Here is a 22,693-nt window from a genome sequence, read left to right as displayed (position 1 = left end):
TCCATTCCTGCCTTTATCCATCAGTCCATCTTAGTTTGTAAACATTCTAGAGTTAGTCGCATACAGTACATTTCCCTTTGCATATTTCAACTTACATATTATTATCTAGAGTTCAATCATTTTTACAGATTTTCAATGGAAAATGTATGAATAATGAGTTAGACATTTTAAAATTCCACATACAAGTGATACCATATAGTATTTGTCTATCTCTGACTTAGATCACTTAGCATAATGTCCTCAAGGTCTATGCATGAACTCCTAAAAACAGAGAGTAGAATAGGTTACCAGGGGCTGAAGGGATGGGACATAGATAGGTGTTGCTTAAGGGTACAAACTTACAACTAGTAGATAAGTAAGTCCTGGAGATCTAATGACTATAGACAATAACAATGTATTATAAACCTCAAACGTGCTTAGAGAGTAGATCTTGATTATTCCCACCACAAAAAAAGAAATGGATAGTTATGTGATCTGACAGACGTGTGAGCTAATGCTACAATGGTAACCATTTCACAATATACAAATGTATCAGATCAACATGTTATACACCTTAAACAATGTTATATGTAAATATATTTCAATAAAAAATTATACATGATGCAATGCACCAATTTTAAGTGTATATTTGCTGAGCTTTGACAAAGGCAATCACCAGTGCAACCCAAACCCTGATCAAGCTACAGCACATTCCTATCATGTCAGCATGTTCCTTCCTGCCTTTCTGTCCCTATCCCCACCCCGTAGAGGCACCACTAGTTCACATTTTTTTCTACCATGTATTTTACTTTTGCCTGTCCTAGCACTTCATGATGCTGTCATACTTGAATTACTATAGGATGATTATTGGCTGCTCATGACTATTGTTAGATGGATATTTCATAAACAGTAGTAATTTATTTACATGGAAGGAGTTGCCAGACACAAATAAATGAAAGTATGCTTTCTGTGCATATACTTTACACTTACTGAGCGTTAAGTGCCTCACGTCGTGCTAAACACTCATTATCTCAGTTAGTCTTCACTTATATGAAGGCTATATTATTACCCTCATTGTTCATTTAAGGAAATGGAAGTCTAAAGAGGTTAAATAACTTGCCTAAATTCACCTAGTAAGTGAATGACAGAGCTAGAATAGGAACCCAGGTCATTCTGGCTCCAAAGTCCCTAATTTTAACCGCTCTGTTGCACCGCCTGGGGCAGTAAAATGTGCTGCTAAACAAAACCCATTCTGGTGCTTCATTTTAATGTACTACAACACAAACCCCCCCACTAAGCAAAGAGCCAACATCCCTTTACACATATGACATATGCCCAAATGCATAAATCATTAAGATTATTTTAAGACTGCTTCCAGCTTCCATTTTTAAAGATCAAAAGCATATGTATTTAAAGGAAAAAACAACTGTCTACATGCCAGTTAATTAAAAATACCCACATATTTATCTACCTATCCATTATACCCACATACCAAAGTTCTGCTTTAGTAACAGGAGGGTAAAGATTATTTAGAGGGCAGGGTTGCTGAGGGGAGGGCAGATGCATAAGCCTTCCTGGAGGCCAGTTTGGCATTATGTATCCAAAGACTTTAAATGTGCATATTCTTTGCCCAATAATTATGCCTATAGGAATGTATCCTTAGGAAATGATGTGTATGACAATGTATATAAGAATTCATTTGCTGCAGTGTTATTTATAATAGCGAAAAAATAAACACTCGAGTGCTCAATAATAGGTATTTGGCTAAGTAAATTATTTTACAAATGCATAGTAGAATACTATACAACCATTACAAATTCTGTTGTGAAAGAATATCTATTCACCAGAAAAATTTTTTTACAGATATCACCAAGTGAAAAAAGGGAGGCTTCAAAACAGTATGGGTAAGAGGATACAATCTATATATATATATGTATCTATCTATATGTATTCATGGAAAAATAGTAATTTTTGTTACTTTTGAATAATAGGGTTAGTTTTTGAAGTTCTCTGCCTTAAGCTTGTATTGCTTTTGTAACTAGTATCAAAGAAATTGGGGGTGGAGTGAGTGGAAAAAATGCACTGGCTAACACCGATCATATGCATAATTGGTTCTGTTTATGTGAACATGATTTACTGAGCACCTTGAAAGGACAGAAACCAGAGGAGGCACTTTATATGCAATATTTTGATGCTTACATGTCTGTGAGGTTGGTACTATTATTCTAATCTTCTAGATGAGGAAACAGAAACTAGAAGAGGTTTAGTAGCAGTAAAATGGAGATAAGAGTAGTTACAATAATGAGAGGTAACATTCTTCAAGTGCTTAGTTGTGCCAGGCATTGTTCTAAATAATTCATAAAATATATCATTTAATCTTGACAACAACCACATTACAGCAAGTATCTCCATTTAGAGATGAGAAAACAATTGCACAGTGAGGTTAAGTAACTTGTCCACAGACCCACAGCTAGTGATTGGTGAAGCTGAGTTTTGAAACCAAGTAGTCTGGCTCCAGAGCCATTGCTCTTAACCACAACATTACAGTACACTGTATTAGGGTTGTGCAGTTAGTAGACTCATTAAAATTTGAATCCAGGCCTTTGAAGGCACAGAAGAAACATGCTTTGTGCTGATCTTGACCTGTGGATGACATTAGGTTGAGCCACGCTTTTACCCCATTCCCTTTGGGACGAATGACAAATATGTGAGAATGATGGCTACAGAATCACAGAGTTGGAAGGGATCTCAGAAATTATCTAGTAGCCCAACACCCCTATTTTGCAGGCCCAGAGAATGCAAGTGGACTACCTACGAGTAACATAGGTAGTTAACGGCATGAATGAATTGGAATTGGAGACTTCCAAGGTTGTGTGTTTCCATTACCCTATGCTACCTGCCAACCAGTCTTCACTGGATTACCAGGTTCTAATCTCCCGAGTTAATTTACTAATCTGTTCAAATAATACTATATAATGCATGTCTATTTGTCTGTATGTCACATGTTATTATAGTAAGTTTTACAGATTGTCTTAACTATTTTGGATGAATGTGCAGCCTTACAAAGAAGCTACCCTTTACTTGTTAAGAATATAAAGATATTGCTGCATCTGAAGGCACCTAATGTATTATTCTCAAACTGGAGAAACAACATATAGTGGGAGTAAGAATAAATACATTTTACTGAAAAAAGTGACTCACAGCCACACTCCTTCCTTTTGATTGTGCTTTCCCTTTAGTCCCTGAAATAATCTCCTCCATGTCATAAGGAAGTGGATTTCTTCTTTAGTGTCTGCTTAACTCTCCCAGCCTATGTCTTCCACCTGGCCATCCAATTTACTAGTGAGCAAGAAGTGTAGTGAGACTTTAGAGACAGAAGAGCAGAGTAGCCTCCCCACCTCCCGACCTCCCGACCTCCCCACCACTGCCCCCTGGTTATTCTGGAGGTGACAAAATGTCATGTATAACTGATCCTATACAGCAACATTCTGATATGTTCTTCTGGGATAAAAGAGAAGCCCAGAAGTATGGGGCTCTTTTTTTCTCTCAATATTTGGAGATATAACCTTCGATCCTCTGCATATTTATGAAGAAAAACAATTGGATTTTTGAGACAATGTAAGTGGCCCATATGTTAGATATTGATTTGGTTTGGTATATCATTAGGAGGTAGAAGAAAGATAAAGAAAGACAGAGAATTGTTGGCTATTATGATGGCAATTACAAGCAATAATCAATATCCCTGAGCACTGTAATTTTATCCTGATATACACCAAAGGATTTCCAAATGCAGTTTCATAAGTAAAATATTACAGCATAATGAATACATTCAACAGTCGCAGCAGAGCAACATTTAAACTAATTCATATTTGAGCAGAATCCAAATCACAGTCCTCAGTGAGAGCAGGTAATAAAAGGAGTTCACGTGCTAAGGTTCCTGTTTTCTTATTAACAAGCTGAGATTAAGATTCCATGCTGAAAGTGATCTACCCTTTAATGTGCGTCATGAAAAACAGCCATGCAAATGGTATGTATTGTCATAGGTTTTGCAGTCCATTGTTGGAAAGTGAAAGTACCACCTAAATGTGTTTTCATAGTCCTTGAAAAAAGTAGGAGCATAAAGACAAATGCGCAGTGCTAGACTTTCGCTATGTGCTCATAAAATCAGATCATCTGTCTAAGCACATTGCTTTTCCCTGAGGACCTGAGGATATACTAAAATGTTGCTATCAATTTCATACAATTGGGTTTTTTCCACAGAACAAATGATAAAAATGCAGTTCAAGAGTTTATGTGTAAGTAGTACTCTTCTTTGCATCTGTTTTAATATTCAAGTTCAAATTTAAAAAGGAAAAGCAAGATATTGCCAAAAGGAAATGGGCATATAAGGAAATTGAAAAAAAATATCTTCAAGACTGATGAGACCCAGTGGTGGTAAATGGGAATATAATAAATGCTCCTGTAAGGATTTTAAAATCATCTATAAAAAAGGGGAAAATGTACTCTCTCTTTTTAAACCCCTCATGCTACATAATTCTGAGGGTATCTGTTAGCACTAAATTATGTGATTTAATGTGGCCCTTAAAATTCTATAGGAAATAGACAAAAATCTATAGCTTTCTAACAACAGATGCATAAATAACCAATGAGTTTTTTCTTTTACATCTTGTAAACATACTTATGAGACAAATATCTAAACCTGTATTCCCTTAGCTATAAGCATTTGACTCAGTTTTATACCCAGAGGAAGGAATTCAATTTACTTTCAGTTAGATGCCGAGGTTGATTTAAAAAAATAAAAAAAAAGACTGCAATGAAAAGGACTTGAGCCAAGTTATTAGGGCCAAATCACATTCAGATAGGATAGTAAAATTTGGGTATTTATTCTTATTTTTAAAAATTTATTAAACACATTTTTTGTTGTGATAAAGAACCACAAAATATAAAATTTACCATCCTAACCACTTTTAAGTGTATAGTTCAACAGTGTTAACTATACTCTCATTGTTGTGAAACAGGTCTCCAGAACTCTTTCATCATGCAAATCTGAAACTCTATACTCATTAATTAAACAACTCCCCTTTCCCCCATCCCTCTAGCCCCTGGTAACCACCACTCTGCTTTCTGTGTCTATTAATTTGACCAGTTTAGATACCTCCTCTAAGTGGTATCATACAGTATTTGCCTTTTTGTGACTGGTTGAGTTCCCTTAACATCATGTCCTGAAGGTTCATCATGTGTAGCATGTGGTAAGATTTCCTTCTGTTGCAAGGCTGAATAGTATTCCACTGCATGTATACACCACATTTTTTCCATCCATTCATCTGTGGTTAGACATTTGGTCTCCTACCCCTTTGGCTATTGTGAATAATGTTACTATGAACATGGGTATGCAAACATCTTTTTGAAATCCTGCTTTCAATTATTTTGAAATATATAGTTGACCCTTGAACAGCACAGGTTTGAACTGCATGGGTCCACTTATATGCAGATTTTTTTCAATAACTATTTTAGAAGAATTTTTGGAGATTTGCAGCAATTTGAAAAAACATTTCTTTTCTCTAGCTTACTTTATTGCAAGAACACACTATATAATACATACAACACAAAAAATATGTGGTAATTGACTGTGTATGTTATCAGTAAGGCTCTCAGTCAAAAATAGGCTGAAAGTGATCTATCCTTTGATGTGTGTCATGAAAAACGGCCATGTAAATGCTGTGTATTGTCATAGGCTTTGCAGTCCATTTATGGAAAGTGAAACTACCACCTAAATGTGTTTTCATAGTCCTTGAAAAAAGTAGGAGCATAGAAAAAAAAAGTGGGAGCATAAAGCATAGTTAAGTTTTGAGGCAAATATTATACATTGGTTTTCAACTGTGCATGGGGGGTGTGGTTGGTACCCTTAACCTCTGCTTTGTTCAAGGGTCAACTGTATACCCAGGAGAAGAACTGCTGGATCATACAGTAGCTCTATTTCTAAATTTTTTGAGTGACTTCCATACTGTGTTCCATAGCAATTGTGCCATTTTGCAATCCCATCAACAGTGCAAAGAGTTCCAATTTCCCTAGATCCTTCCTAACACTTATTATTTTCTATTAATTTTTTTATGGAAGCCATTCTAATGGGTGTGAGGTAACATCGCACTGTGGCTCTGATTTGCATTTCTCTCATGATTGGTGATGCTGAGCATCATTTCATATGCTTGTTGGCTGTTTTTCTATCTTCTTTGAGAAATGTCTATTCTTAGGTATTTATTCTTATGCTTCCAAAAACATGAAAAATATAAAAGAAAATGCCCTCCTGGGTCAGTCCCATTTTCTTCCCTGACAAGAATACCTAGTATTGTTTTGCAGCAAAGTGTGGTTACTGGCCAAGATATCAACCTGCACATCTTCTAGTTTTTCCTTAATAGCCCATTCCTGGTAATCCTTTTTAGGATTAATACCCCGAAGAAGAATATTTATCTAACCTGTTCTAGAACAACTTCCTGGGGTAACAAATTGTACTTTGCTACTAGCTAAATTTCATTTTATTTTTCCTTGTGTTTTTTATTTTCTAAATTTTAAGGCACTCCTGTCATACATCTCCTCCAAACCTGCTGTGCTAAGTATTCATGAAAAGTCTATACTCTCTTTACGTTGTTCATAATTTTTAAGAGTTTTAAAAAAGAATTTCAGGATGTTTGTCTAACCTTTAATTTTTCTAGGCTTAAGCTTTGGTTCCACAATGTATTCTTGAATTGCAATACTCTCTATGGTCTCGATTGTTATTCTTGTGATTTTGCAATTGGGGTAGTTAGTAGTTAATGGGAAAGCTCTTTAAAAATACTTTCTGTGGCTATTTTTCCCTCTCTTCTTTTAATCAGAAGTAGTATCTGCCCTATCTGGATTGTATATTCCTTGAAGGCAGGGACCAACTCTTAATTTCTAGGTACGTTGTCTCATACTTCAAAGGTAGTTAATGAATATATATTGATTTGTATGATGCCTCTGCTTCTTCTAAAAGGCTCTTGATTCACTGTGCAGAATGAGTGAGGCTTGGGGACTCTAAAACAAGTCATTTGTGAGCAATTATCTCTTGGTTTATTGAATGTAAAAGGACGACTACAAGCTTTCATTTCATTTTCACATAACCTAAAGGAAATAAATAAGTCAAAGAAAAAGTTGATTCACATTTCATCTCTTTCTGTGAGACAGTTGGGTAATGAAAGAATTACTGTTATAAAAATACTAATAATTAGAAATAATCACTGTTAATGGTAATGATAATGGCAACAGCAATGACCATTTGCTGAACATTTACTATGTTCCAGGCATTCTGTTAAAATACTGTGGTTTTTTTCTCACGGAATCCTCACAATGACCCTATAAGGTAGATGATACTATCTACATTTCACAGTTGAGGGGGATGAGGATCAGTTATTAAGATGAAATGAATTTCCCAAGGCCACAGAACTGGTGATAGAGTTGCAAATCTACTTCAGTTTTGCTGGTTACTAGATGGTAAGCTACATAACAGTAGGATCCCACATCTAGACTGGTGCTTTCAAACAACAGATGCTCAATAAATATTTTTAAATTAATGCATGAACAATAAAATCCATTTACTTAACCACTGTGCACACATTAACTCATCATGTCACTGTTATCCCTCATAATGTTAATCACTGAGGTAATAAAATCTCAATTCACACGATTATCTGGCATTTCTCTTTTCAGAATGAATATATATATATAAGCTTAGTATTCCACTAAATAGGTTTTTAAAATAGGTTTTTATGGAAATATTTCTTTCGACTCTTAAAGTTACAGAAATGACAAAATGATATCATGAGGGTACATGGATAATTGTCACATGTCCCTGTTTAGAATATGGGGGACATCAGAACCTTTTTCATCCAGTAGTATATCAGACTTTCCTACATAAATTAAACATCTTTCTAAAACAGGATATTCAGAGATAAGTTGGAGCTGGGAGTGCTGGTGTAGATATAGAAATGCTAGAGAAAGACAATACTACATATTATACAATGTTTGACCCAGTAGCTTTAGTAGATCCAAAATAAATTATAATAAACAATTATCCTTTATTTCCTAATAATAATGCCCTTTGATGTCACCCACTCATTCTCTTTCTACAAGGTAGATCCATGCTTTGTAGAGGTAACTTTAATAAAAATTTGACATTAAAAACCCTACATCAGCTGAAGTGTAAATATCAAATTAATATTTTCTATTAATGCAAATGTTCCTTCCTATATAAGTCTCAGGCCAACACATAAAAGTTATTTACCTAGATAACTAAGCTTACCAATTTTTCATTCTCTTTATACTTAGTAATTATGTAGGTCCTGAGATACAGTGTGGAAGTTGTAATCCTTTCAAACTAGAAAAAATTTGGAAAGCTATTGGTGGGTGATATTTTCAATCCTCTTATGATTTTATACATCTTCTCCATGAAGGAATAGTAGAATGCCACTCCATAGTTTTCAGTAGTTCACTTCCCAACAGGCACCATTTTAAATGGGAATAAACATGTGACTCCACTTTGTGTGGAATAGAGCATATGTGCAGAGAGAAGCAGAGATGAGACTTCATGTGATTCCAGAAAGAAACAGAACAATAGAGAGAGTTCCCTCTCTCATTAGGCCTGGCTGTACTCATTGCCCTTTCCTTTCCTTGTAAGATTATTCTGTATCATTTTTTTAAAAACCTCCTTTTTACTTGATTTAGTTCTAAAACATTTCTGTTCCCGTTAACCAGATAATTTCTGAGGTAATAAGCAATTTTCCTCGTTGGGGAAAAAAACACCCAGGATTTATACATACAGTACAACCACAACCGTGTACTGCCCCCTCCCGCACACAAACGAAAACAAACAGAATAACAAGTCCCTTCTCCACAGAGGTCTGATCCAGGAGAAAATACATGGAAGTCTTAATAGTAACTATCTTTGGGTGATGGAATTTGTAGCTATTCGTGGTTTCCTGTTTTTGAAATGAAGGTGTACTACTTCAAAGATCCTTCATGATCTGGCCTCTCTGCCTCACTACCATTGTCTCTACTGCTCCGTAAGCTCTGGCCAGCCTATGCCATGTGTGGTTTCCCAAATGTGCGATTTACTTTCAGGCTCCTGTGTTCTTGTAAGCTTTTTAGTAAAGAACAATATCAGAAGAGCTAAGAAATTCCCAAGAGTAGTGTAGATCTAAAAAAGGAAGAGTGTGGGGGAAGAGAAAGGAAATTTTATAGATAGGTAGAGATAGATATATCAATAGATAATGGCTATATATGCAAGGGGAGCAGATTGTTAGCTGCTTTAGGGGTTCTAGATCTGATCTAAATAGTCAACAGTGAGATACTGTATTTTTCCAGCTTTTTGTGTTCCCAGAAAACAAGCCAATTAGGTACATGCACAAACTGGTATTCTTTCAATGTGTGGAAACTGTTTCTCTTGCTTAAGACTCTTGCATAGAAAAGCAGGATATGACAAGTTAATTGGAGATACAATTATATGAGGAGCTGCCACTGTATTAAAGGGAAACCAGTTGGCAGGGGGTGGGGAGCTTAGAGCTGAATGGATTTAACTGAGCGGTTGTTTTAGTCCATTAAGGCTTCTATAACAAAATACCACAAACTGGTGGCTTATAAACAATGGGAATATGTCTCCTGCAGTTCTAGAGGCTGAAAATCCAAGGTGAGGATGCCAGCACAGGAGGGTTCTGGTGAAGGGCCTCTTCCAGGTTGCACACTGCCAACTTCCTGCTATGTCCTCAGAGGTTGGAACAGGCTAGGGAGCAATCTGAGGTCTCTTTTATAAGGGCACTAATGTCATCCATGAGGGATCCACTCTCACAACCTAACCACCCACCAAAGGCTCCTCCTGATACCATTGCCTTTGGTCATTCGGTTTTCAACATAGGAATTTCGGGGAGATTCAGTCTATAGCAGTGGTTTCCAACCCAAATTACCCTATAGACTGGAGAATTAAATAAACCCTTGGACAAAGGTTCAGAAGAAAGGTCTGTGAAATGAAGGTGGGTAGGGACAAAGAAACTGCAAGCATCTGAAGAGGGGTTGAGTAAAGTGAGCAGGTAAGGAAACAATAGATTTTGCCTCACCGTTAATGTAAGAGTGTTTCTCAGCTGGGGAGAAACTGACACCCAGGAGACATTTGGTAATGTCTGGGGACATTTTTGATTGGCACAACTAAGGGGAGGGCACTACTGGCATCTACTGGGTAGAGACCAGGGATGCTGCTATAAACATCCTCTACTGTGCGGGACTATCCACCAGACAATGAATTACCCAACCTGAAATGTCAGTAATGGCGAGGCTGAACAACCTTGGTCTAAAACTATTCCTCCAATTGGAACATGCAGTTATGAAGTGTTCAGCATCCCTATGGGAGGGAATCTGTCACCCTTTAAGACTTTCTGAAAAAGATTTTCCTGCATGGCATGCATGATCTTACCTTCTGCTTAAACTCACAGCTGTTCCTCCCTTGAGGCTGTTTGCCCTTGGGATTGGTCTGTTATCCAAACAAATATCCAGACCCCTGGGGCCAGAGAGCATATACAACCCACTCATCATCAAACATTTACCCTTGCTGACCATAAAGACAATCTTTGTAAAACAGGGAGAAGAGAAAATATTTTCTACTTTCAATTTTTAAAATTGCTTTTCAAGTTGCACCCCTCATGAACCTGTAACAAAGCATAAATCCAAAACCTGAAATACTGATTAAAATATGCAGAATATATAATAATCCCAGCAATTGAAAATTAACTCCCCTGAGGGTAGGCCATCTAAGAAACAGTCAAATTCCCCACTTTATGCCATGCTCTAAAGCTCAGTAACTAATCCCACTTGAGCACAGAACAGTTTTCAGGAAGCAGACCTGCCTTCCACAGAAATGTTCTCTCCTTGGTTCCCTGCTGTGTGCATTCCAGGGTGCAAAGAAGAAATGCATTGGTTTGCTTTAATTGTTCAGGGATAGCACAAGGAGATAAGCAAGGTAAGGTCAACTTTGAGAGTATAGTGATTTTATGCACTTCTTTGACCTCTAAGTATACATTTGGTAAATATAATATTAAATTTGAACTTATTTTCTCCTTGCATCATTATTAATACTAAGGAAAAAGGTGATCATGGATTTACAGGATGCAGTATAGAAATGGCTCATTGGAACTTTAACTTAATCCAGGTTGTATTTTTATCTTTGAATAAGAAACATAAAATGAAGTTATATTTATTTCATAATTAGACAGGGAATGACAATATGAAAGAGAACATTGAAACTACTTCAGCTTCACAGTATGACCCAAGACAAGGTATGTTTCTATACAAGGTTTTGCATTTTGAATCCTGTCTCTATGAAGGGTTTGTTCTTCAATTCCTTTATTTAACAAACTTTTATTGAGTACCTTTTGTGTATCAGGAAAAACATATTTATAGACTGGCTTAAAGATTGCCTTCTTATATACTTGACTGGCATCATAGTTACCCCCTGACAGACAGGAATGTGCAGTGTCTTCCTCATTTACTCCTTGGCTACTGGAAATTCTGAAGGAATCATGACTTATTCAACTTAAGTTTATCTGACTTGTTTAGGGACTTCACCTAGAATTGGTAATTTTGCAATTAATTAGAATCCAACTAACTAGAAAAGCTCAATTGAGCAGGATTCTTTCAGCAGAGGAGCAAATGACAAGAAGGTAAGCCACAGAAAAACAGAGAGTAAAGCCAGAAAGGATCTCAAATATCATTTAACTTTATTCCCCCATCAGACTGTTGAGGAAAATGAGGTTGAGAGGTAGAAAGAGACATTATCAAGGTCACACAGCTATTTTAGTGGCAGATTTGGACCTGCACTCAAGATTTCTAACTCTAAACCCAGTGCTCTTTCAACTACTCACAAGAGGCCACCCTAAATTTGGAAAGGATATCCTGGGACCACTGGGCATTTTCTCACTCTACAATATCCTTTATATGCAGAGTGCTATACAATAAAAAATCACTGTAAAAATGACAGCTCCTACTGTAAGATTTTCAATTACAAAAGATTAAATTATGATTATTTGGGTTAAAGTAGAAAGTAGATTTATATTGAAGCATGATTTCCAACAAGAATACAATTTTTAAAAAGTTCTATTTTACCTTAAGCTGACCACCAAATCCAATTAACCAGAACCCCCTTTTCCTGAGCATTTAGGTTCATCAAGATTTTAATATAAATTGAATAAAACCTACATTGTGTCTCCAGGCAGGGTAATTCAATTGAACAATTAATATTCACCAAAAGACAAAAAGGAATGACTTAGAGTTCTTTATATTCCAGAGATAAAATGTTATAATGCAAAGAACATTGGCTTAGTTGCGTGGAGACTTGCATTCTTGTACCAACTCTTGCTCTAAATTTCTATAAGGACACACCAGTAAAATTTCCTAGGGTCCAGTTTCCCTATCTCTAAAGTGGGCATAGCCTCTATTATGTTTACCTCCCAGGGTTGGTTAGAGTTCAAAATGAGATAATAAGTGAAAGAACTTTCGATAATAGAAAATTATACATTGCATACCTACATGTGCTTATATGTCTACATGTGCACAACACATACATGTACATATAGACAATATATTATCTAAAACTTGAGTCTGGAATATAACAAAATAATAGTTACAAGTGTATTTACTAAAAAGCAACTGGCTGTATTGATAACTTAGATAATAAAATTATTTAAGTTAATAATACTATTCATTATGGAAAATAACAAAATTTGAAAGATTAGACTGTCACAGTTAATTTTTTTTTTTGGTTGAAAAGTGGGTGAAATAGCAGATTGTGAATATTTTCTTCTAGAAGAAAATCAATTTACTTAGGAGACTAATATGCCACAAAAGGACAGAATCAATGATATTGGTGTCTATATGTTGTATTTGATATTTTGGAAACAGTCGTAAGTTGGCTTTTATATTGTCAGTGAAAGCCCTATGTGTACATATGCCAGTATTTAGTATCTTCATTAGTAATAGGAGACTGCCTGGTGTTTTGTGTATGCCAGATGGAGATGGGAAATCTAGATTATAATCTTGGGTTGGTCAATGGTAGCTGCTTCCCCTTGGAAATACAACTTCTATTTGAGAGCCAACTTTAAATAATACCCCCTCTAGTATGAGAATAGCAAAGGCAAACTTCTTGCATGTAAGGGATTTATTATTCCCCAAACACGGTGTCATCATTAACTGGTATGTCCTTGTTGAGACATGGCAAACTGGGAGGCCATACTGTCCCACTGTGTGGGATCATGCTGCTTTCTTCAGCATTATGTGACCATCCCTGCAAGTTTTCATATTCCTTACCATTCTGGAAACTTGATCTCTACTTGGTCTGTCAGTTTCTTTCTATCAACCACATTACCATCTTGGTGACTACTGTGTATGTCCACAATAAATGTAGCCCTCACCCCTTTCCTCTTTCCAGTTTATATGAAAGTTTTGCTTTGATTCAACTTCCTCTCAATCTATTATTCCATTTCAAAAGAGTAGTCTGTCTAGTCTACCTTCCGATTCCATTTTCTTACCTCTTACCAATTCTTCAAACTCATTGCAGTCTAGTTTCAATCTCATGACTACACTGAAATTAGTTGCTTAAAAATCAAGAAGTTTATAATTGACAGAATCAATGGTCTCTTCTTATCCACATACTGCTTGACTCCTCTGAGGCATTTGAAAATGATCACTGTCTCCTTGAAATTTTCTCTCTGCTCTTATTTGTTCTCCTGTATGATTACCTCTTAATCACCTGGGCTGGCTTTTTCTCCTTCATGATCAACGAAGACATAAGTGTTCCCATGATTTGGTTTATTGTCTTCTTCTTGCACTAAACCCTCTGTCTAGGTTTTTCAATATTTCCTCCCTCATTCATGGAAATTCAATTATTAAATCTACCTATGAAATCCTTAATTATTTGTCTCTATCATGAGCTCTGAAATCAGACAGAAGAGGGTTTGAACTGGCTCCATTACACACTAACTGGCTCCATTACATACTAAGTTGTAGCATATTGTTCAACCTCTAAGTCTCAATTTTAAAAATTATAAGTTGGAATAAATGTGATAATGTCTTGGTACAATGTTTGGCACATAGTAAGCATTTGGTAAGTGCTGAGAAAAAAAATCTTTCTTTCTTCTTCTCTTGGGCCTCAAATTCATATTTTAAAGTACTTATTAGATATTGGACATTTCAAACTAGATATCACACATAGATGATTCAATATTTCTAAAATAAAACTCACTGCCTGCTTCTACCAACTATTTCTGATTTCAGAAATCTACTCCATCTGTTATTCCCTCCTCCCTGTCTGTCTGTCCATATACCTACAGAAATTTTATTGAACTATGTGAGCCAAGCACTGAGGAATCAAAGTACAAAAAGGAGACAGAGTCCTTTACTCAAGTTGCAACAGGGAATAAAGAGAAGTAAATAAAATATTTGCGGTGGAAATATACAATAATATACAATGCAATGAGGTCTTCATAGACATACGTTTAGGATGGTATGAGACCATAGATATGGGGAAATTCTATGATAACTTGCTGTGGGGAAGTTAAGGCAGGTAAAGGAAGACTTCTAAGAGGTATCTTGACTCCTCTCTCCCTTCCCCCATACTACATCTAGCCAGTCAATAAGTCTACAGTATTATTAGTCTCCATTTGATGAACATATTAGGGCAAAGACTGTCTCCACTAAAATATAAGCTCCATAAAGGCAGAGATTTTGTGTGTTTTGTTCTCTGTTGTAGCCCCAGTGGCTGTTATATGTGAAACAGTGTACTAGTACATGGCGGGCACTGAACAAATATTTGTCAACATTTGTTAAAGATTGTGGATGGCAAAATTAATTCACCAGAGTATTTATAATGAACTGCTTTTCCTTTAAAATATTCACATTATACACATTCTTAGACACTCCGATATCTACCCAAAGAAATGAACAGAATGGTAGCAGATGTTACTGTTTATTGCTTATCTGTTCACCAGAGGGGGCACTCTTTTGGAGCTTTCCTTTTCTTTAAATGGAATACACAGTACCACACTTTCACAATTCCTGCAGACAGTTCAAAGACCTCAAGACTTAACCTGATGTTACCTTTTGCTTTTAAAGTTATGAACATTTTTGTGTTGTGGAATTAATAAAGAACCAGCTGGATTCTCCCAAAGGGAGATGTTTAGTAGAATGTCTTCAATACACACATGCACACACACACATACACACACCCCTCTGTGGAAAATAAGGAGACTGACAGGAAAATTATTTTTTGCTACTTCAAATATATTTCATACTTTCAGTAAAATATAATAGACAAGTGTCTACTAACTTGACATGGCAATGAAAATATTTATTATGATTAATGCGATAAGTACTTTTATAGTCAGTGAAGTTGTTAAGAACTAGTTTCTCTCCTGATCAAAGTCAGATATTTCTGTTTTAGATACATAAGCCAGGGTAGGGAAGTGTATATGAGGAGAGAGAGCAAAAAGGTTGGTTCAGAGATTCCTCTAAAATTTAACTTTTGTTTGTCGTACTCATACAGTTCATCCATCAACTTATTTTTAAAAATTCTCTGAGACATCTGTTTAGATTCACATTTGGATTGCTAAATAAATCTCCATATTAAAACCAGATTTCATCTCACCTATGGAGAAATTTCCTTTCCTTAGAAAATGAAACATTATGTCTGCCTATGACTTTTATTTTGAAATGTGGCTGAAAATAGTCAACTCAAAAGCTTTTTTAAAAATAATACCACCATCAAAGTGACAAGAAATTATCACGATAATCTCCAAAATAGTACTCTTTACTCCCTAAGCACAATAGACTATTATAGATATATTTTTACTCCCAATATGTAAAATATATTTTTAAGGCTACAGAATTCTCCTTCATGTAAATTTAACGTATTCCACATCCATCATTTAGTGTAGGCTGAAAAGCTTGGTTGATTCCTGTTCATCTGTAGTAAACAGGATTTATAGGTCATAGATTAGTTCTACAAAGTCTTTTCCTGTCTTAAAAAGAATCTTTAAATCTGGTGGCTGCAGATAGATTTTGCTAACCCCAGTGCTGTTAAAGGATTAAAGCATGAGATATTGTTGGATCTTAGCACTGACTACGTACATTCTGAGCTTTTTTTTTCTCTAGTCATTATTGAAGTAAAAAATTATGTCTCTCATCTATTTTCCCATTGCAAATGTCCTAAAGAAAAAAGACTACTTATAAATGTTACATAGATTTTAGTAGTACTATATATATAAAACTACCACTGGAGAACTTATACTTATGGGTTAATATTTAAAGAGTATTACTCCATAGATATTTAAATAACTACCGTCACTACTTACAAACATTTCTTCTTATTTCCCCCAAATAGATACTAGTTTTAGAAGCTCTGGTAAAAAGCACTGGTCATATAGATTTCATTTCTTTTTACATTCTTTGCCAACATCTCCTCCAGCAATGGCCCTGGGTCTTCTTTCATAAAAACAACCCTTTTGACACCACTTAATTGTCACATTGGTCTAAAGCTAGCAGAGGCAGTTAGCCTCATATCAAGCTGCAGCTATCTGTCAAAATACTCTAACAATAAAGAGAGTTATTACCCACTCTTCTGGCCAGGCATGACTTCTCCACACAAGTCCAATCTGTCTTTGTGAGTTAAAGTGGTTATGTCAATATCAAATCCGAGTCCTCACTAGTATTGACTATCACAGAAAAATCTTTAAGTAAGATTCATTTTGGTGAAAAGATCGTGCTTAATGTCCATCATCATCAGTGAGAGCAGGTCAAGCAAGGTTAGGGTCTAGAGCCAACACTTGGCCAAAAATTCCCGATGAGCAAGAGTATCAAGTACAGTTTGAGTCAGGAGTTTGAACTGCGGAACAACAAAGAGAGATAAGGGAAACAAAAAATGGCTGTAACTCTACTTCAAGGTGGATCTGGATGAAGAGGTGGAGAAGTCAAGAGAACTGTCCCCCAGTGCTCTGTAGGGAGAAGGCTGTTTGACTTCCAGGTAGAAATGAGCACTACTCCACTAAACATGGTGTGAAAGGCAGAGCAGTCTACTCACACACAAAGTACGCAGGTAGGCTGGAGAGACCAATACAGCGAGGAAAGCAGTAAGTCCAGATTCTGAGAAGTAAATTGGATGTGAGGTCCAAAATAATCCCTGTAACAACCTAATAATATGAGTGCTATTAACCCATTTTTAAGGTCAGGAAACTGAGGTTCAGAAAGGTTCAATAATTCTCCCAAGCACATATAGATAGTAAGGAGTAGAAGTGAACCTCAAACCCACATCTGTTGATCTGTTGGTTTCTATAATGCAAACTCTTAACTATTCATATAGCTTTTATGAAAAAGGCACAACACTTAACACCAAGCCTACCTCATAGCTTTGGGACTGAGGCTTATCCCACAGGAGAGAAGAAATACTTTCTGGAAACTACATCAAAAAATTATTTTTCCTAAAAATTTTTAAAAAAGAAGAATCACAGAATAAGAGGATCTGCAAACTCTAGTATATCTAAAGATGGATCCTGGATAAAGAAGGAGAATATGGCAATTTAACAGCAGGACTTCAGAATGAAATTCAGATTCCTGACTCATGGCTTAAAAATTATGGGCAATTGGTTCCAGAATGAGTATGTCTTAGTTGTATTACAAGGAACGTATTTGCTCACAGAATAGCCAATCTAATAAAGAGGGTTTAAATGGCAAATGGAAGAAAAGGGAGAGGAAGAGTAAGAAAAATAATGCCTAATATTACTGAAATGGGTAACTGGTAACTATGCACATTGAGTGAAATATGCTCTCCCCAGAATGTCCTTTCTTCCATTTTTCACCTAATGCTTTCTCTTAATTTTAGATCAAAATTATTTTTAGGCCGTTTTCTCAGGGAAATGTCCATTTTCTCTTTTCCAACTACTTCAACACTTCGTCTGCCATCATGATTCCTATCTGGCTTAGACCTATCACCTCCAAGTGTTCCTACCTTGGAATTACTGAAATTTAATAAAGCACTTATCCTGGTACTGTCATTTATTTTGCTTTGCCTTCCCTACTATGTAAGGTGGTTGAATGTGAAGACCCTGGATCTACAGCCTGGGTTCAAAATCTGACCTAGATCAACTACTTCCTACCTGTGGGATTTTTCAAAGTTCCTTACCCCCTCTGTCCCTCAGTTTCCTCATCTCTCAACTGAGGATGATGACACTGATAGTACCTACCAGAGAGAGTTACTATAAGGATCAAAGCAATTGGTTTGTAAGGGTTTAGAACAGTGTTCAGCATGTAGCAATGCTACATTTTAAGCTACTAGTACTACTGTATTATTACTACTAGCACTAGGCCATAAGTTCTTGAGTACAGAGGCTCTTGATCCTCATAGCAGTTGCAGTGCATGGTGAATACTCAGTAAATGCTTGCTGCGTACCTCACTGCGCAGGGCATGCTCAATAATCCACAGACTGTGTGAATATTGAATGTTTAAACAGATTACAGCAGGCTCTCTGATCTGTAGTGACTGAATTCTTCTCCTTGACAGCAGGTCAGTGCTAGCTCTTATATTAAAAATAATAATATTTACTGCATACTTCCTATGTGCCCAGCTCTAAGCAGATATTTTACATATATGATTTCATTCAGTTCTCAAAACAGCCCCACAAGGTAAGATCTGTCATTTTCTCCACATAATGGATAGGGAAATTCAGGCCCATGGAAATTTAGGAATGTGTCTAAATTCACAACCATATAATTAGCTTAGTTCAGGGCTGTTTGAGCACCATACACTTATGCATATCACCCAGACTTTCCATCTTTGACAGTGTGTGCATCTTTCCAGGCTGTGGAAGATGCTCTCCATACCCCACCCCGAAAAAGGTAATCTGAGAAAAAGCTTGGAGGAGGAGCCGGAAAGGCTGATGTCTGAGCAAAGGAGGGCTCCGGGCAGGACATAATCCTGAATGTACTGGGTAGTGAGGGTTTCTGTGAATGACAAGAAGGCAGGTAACAATCCAAAAGCTGTTTTGAAGATTTATCACAGGGCAGTCTGACGAAGCCTCACAGATATGTGCCATCACATCCTAGGGGAGGGAACAGTTCTAGGACTGGAATTTGGTGGTTATTATAAATTGAATGTTTCTCCCCCGAAATTCATGTGTTGAAACCTAATTCCCATTGTGATGGTATTCGGGTGGTGGAACCTTTGGGAGGTGATCTGGTCATGGGGGTGGAGCCCTCATGAATGGGACTGATGCCCTTATAAAGGAAACCCCAAGGAGCTCCCACACCCCTTCTACTATGTGAGGACACAGGGAGAAGACAGCAGTCTATGAACTAGGAAGCAGGCTCTCCCCAGATGTAGACTTTGCTGGTGCCTTGATTTTGGATTTCCCAGTCTCCAAAACTGTGAAAAATAAATGTTTGTTGTTTAAGCAACCCAGGCTATGGAATTTTTGTTACAGCAGTTTAAATGAACTAAGAGAGTGGTGCAAGAGAATACTCTATTGAAAAGCATGCTAAGAGAGGAAGTGAAATGATGTTGTATGTGTTTTCATGGGGGAAATCATGAATAGAAGGGTAGAAACATCCTTAATTAGTCCTTAATTAGACAAAGATAGAAATAGTAAAAGACAAAAAGTAGAGTCACTTCTTGTGTATGATTATTGCCATTATTATTCTAACATTTATCAAGTGCTTACTATGTGCCTGGCTGCTCTAAGTATACTGCAAGCTGTCAACTCATTTAATCCTCATAGTAGCCCAGGAATAGATGTTATTATCATCTTTCCTTTACAGATGAGAAAACTGAGGCATGGCAATGTTAAGTAATATGCCTAAGTTCCTACAGCTAATAAATGATGGATAAGGGAGTCTATAATAATTCACTTGGCCAGATGGAAGAAATGGATGCTCATTTCCAACACAGACCACAAAAGTGTCCTAAGAGTAAAGCATAGTAAACATCAGTAATTTCAACTCCATAGATAGCTGCTAGACATATTATTTAACTCAAGGCAAATATACAAGTCCCCAGCCTCCATCGTTGACAACTCCATCCTCCTAGAAGAAAATCATTAAGAGGCTGGCTTCTCTCATGAACTAAAAAAAAAAAAAAAAAAAGTAACTGGTTCGTTGAAGGTTGATAAAGAACCTTTGGAGAAAGCAAACCATTTTTGCTTAGAGTCCATGGTATATTATGAAGCAAGAATCTTAGAGTTTCAGAGGGCAGTTCTCTAAAGTGAAGTAAGTATGACTGCATGTCCCAAGACTCTCTAAAGAAAGGCGATAAAGTAAGCACTGGGAAGGTTTGCTGCCTAGTGAAACTAGTGTGCTGTACTGGGGGCTCTTCACTCAGTTAGATTCCTAGAGAACACATGATGAGATAAAAGGATGAAAATCAATGATAAGTAAATATAAGAGGGTTTGATGAAAATAATGCCAAGGAAGTTCATACCCCCAGTGAGACTTAAGCTCAAAAAAAAATTGCTCAAGATGACAGGAGGGATTTTTTCTTTTTAAATATGTTTAGAGCAAGAAGATGATGAAGGATAGGATAGACATACCACTCATGCAATGTTATTAGATCACCAAGATCAGGGAAGCCTTCTCAATGACTTATTTTCATTTTGAAAAAGAATGATTATATACTTAAAAGGGTAAAATTAATATCAATAACCATAAATTGAAGCCTAAGATAGGCAAAGAGTTCATAAGAAAGCACTCAACTGTTCTAAATGCATTAATATTATATCCCAGAGTGATGACAGGTCTTGTGGATTGGACTGACTAGCCATATTTGCTGAAATTCCAAGACTGTGGAATGGGTGAAATGGGTCAAAAGACTGCAGACAGCAAATACTGGCTTTGGTTTTCAAAAGGGATAGGGAACACATTAGCTCCTGAGACTAGGCCAAGGAACATTATGTTGATTGAGTACAAAATTCGAGAACAGGTTACTACAAGGTTGATTTGTTAGCACTTAGAAAACAAGTAGTAACCATCAGAAGGCAGTGTAAATTCTCTAAGAAACAAGTCATGTTAGACAACTCTCAATTCATTTCTATTTTTGACATGGTTATTGGGTTGGCAGATCAGTAAAAATGTAGACATACTGTATCTGGATATCAGCAAGGCACTTGGCAAGGTCTCTCATAATGTGCCTGTGAGCAAGATGGAGAAATGTGGATTGCATGCTCATTAAAGAATGTTGCCTGATGGATAAATGTCAACGTGCAGGCAAGTTTCCAGTGGCATGCCACAGAACTTTGACCTTGATCTTGTCCTATGTAATATCTTTATTAATGACCTAACATAAACATGAGGAAAGTATACTAATAAACTTACAGATGACAGAATTATGAGAGCAAGACAATACAAATACTTCATGTGGCAAAATTAGAATTCAGCTCTATCTCCCCAGGCTAACAAGATGAAATCAAAATAGGCCAAATCACAGCTTTAAATGTATTTGCACCTTCATACCCCAACCCAAACACATAATTAAAAGAAGCTCCTACTATATAATTATAGAATAAAAGAAATGTGGTTCAGCCTCAGAACTTGTTAAAAAGGTTTTAAGAGTTGAATTACAAAGTGCTATCAATGTGCATCAGTGGTGTTATGTGGACACCAAAAAAGCTGATACTGGAGTAGATAGTATTAACAGAAATACGTGCTTAGAATAAGAGACAAGTGATGGTTGGTATCTCCCCAACATCTTTAGGAGCAGCCCACCCAAGTGTCGTGCCCATGAAGACAGATTTTGAGTTCAATGGTCCTGCCAATTACTTCCCTGTGTAACTTACGGGGAAAAATATATTCCCAGTTTGGGGAAAATAACCTTTGAAGCCAAAATCCACCAAAGGGAGATATAGAGTGGGAGAAATCTGTTTACTGCTTAAAGCAGTGTCTCATCTGCTCACCTGTGTTTCATAGCTCAGATTACTGAATGACTCAATCAAGGTGCTTGCTGAGAGTTCCACCTAAGGTACATCAGATCTGCTCCCAGCCCTTGCTTAAGGGGCAGCCATAGGTGACCATGCTGTTGCCTTTTACATCACATGACCTTTCTCTCTCCATAGCCTTACCTGACTGAGAGAATACAGCAGTCCCTCTTATCCATGGGGTGTACATTCCAAGACCCCAGTGATGCCTGAAACCACGGTTGGTACCAAACTCTACACACACATTGTTTTTCCTATACATACCTATGATAAAGTTTAATTTATAAGTTAGGCACAGTAAGAGGTTAACAACAATCTAATAATGAATAGAATAATTATAACAATATACTGTAATAAAAGTTATGTGAATGTTGTCTCTTTCTTAAAATCTCTTATTGTACTGTACTCCTTCTTGTGATATGAACTGATAAAATGCCCACATAACGAGATGAAGAGAAGTGAATGACGTCGAGATTGTGATGTAGCCTTAGGCTACTGTTGACCTCCTTGACTCTACATTGGAAGGAAGGTTGATCATTTGCTTCCAGACTGCATTTGGCTGCAGGTAACTGAAACCACAGAAAGCAAAACATGGATGGGGGAGTTACTATGTACTTTAAAAGATGTTCTCAGTTACTCGAGGCAACCTGGATGACCTCTGCCCCTTGCAACCGAAGAGCCTAATGAGAACCCATACTTGCATTCAGCCTTGG

At 36.7% G+C, this 22,693-nt stretch overlaps 1 protein-coding gene across 3 annotated transcripts in view; it reads right to left on the bottom strand.

Moving 5' to 3' along the window:
- TENM1 (teneurin transmembrane protein 1) overlaps positions 1 to 22,693 on the bottom strand; it is a 751,017-nt gene that overhangs the window by 284,612 nt on the left and 443,712 nt on the right. The window lies entirely within an intron of this gene.

Source organism: Manis javanica, chromosome X (genome assembly GCF_040802235.1).
Source record: "Manis javanica isolate MJ-LG chromosome X, MJ_LKY, whole genome shotgun sequence".
Lineage (NCBI taxonomy): Eukaryota > Metazoa > Chordata > Mammalia > Pholidota > Manidae > Manis > Manis javanica.
The sequence above is the reverse complement of the archived record's forward strand: the minus strand, read 5'-3'. Positions and strand labels throughout refer to the sequence as shown.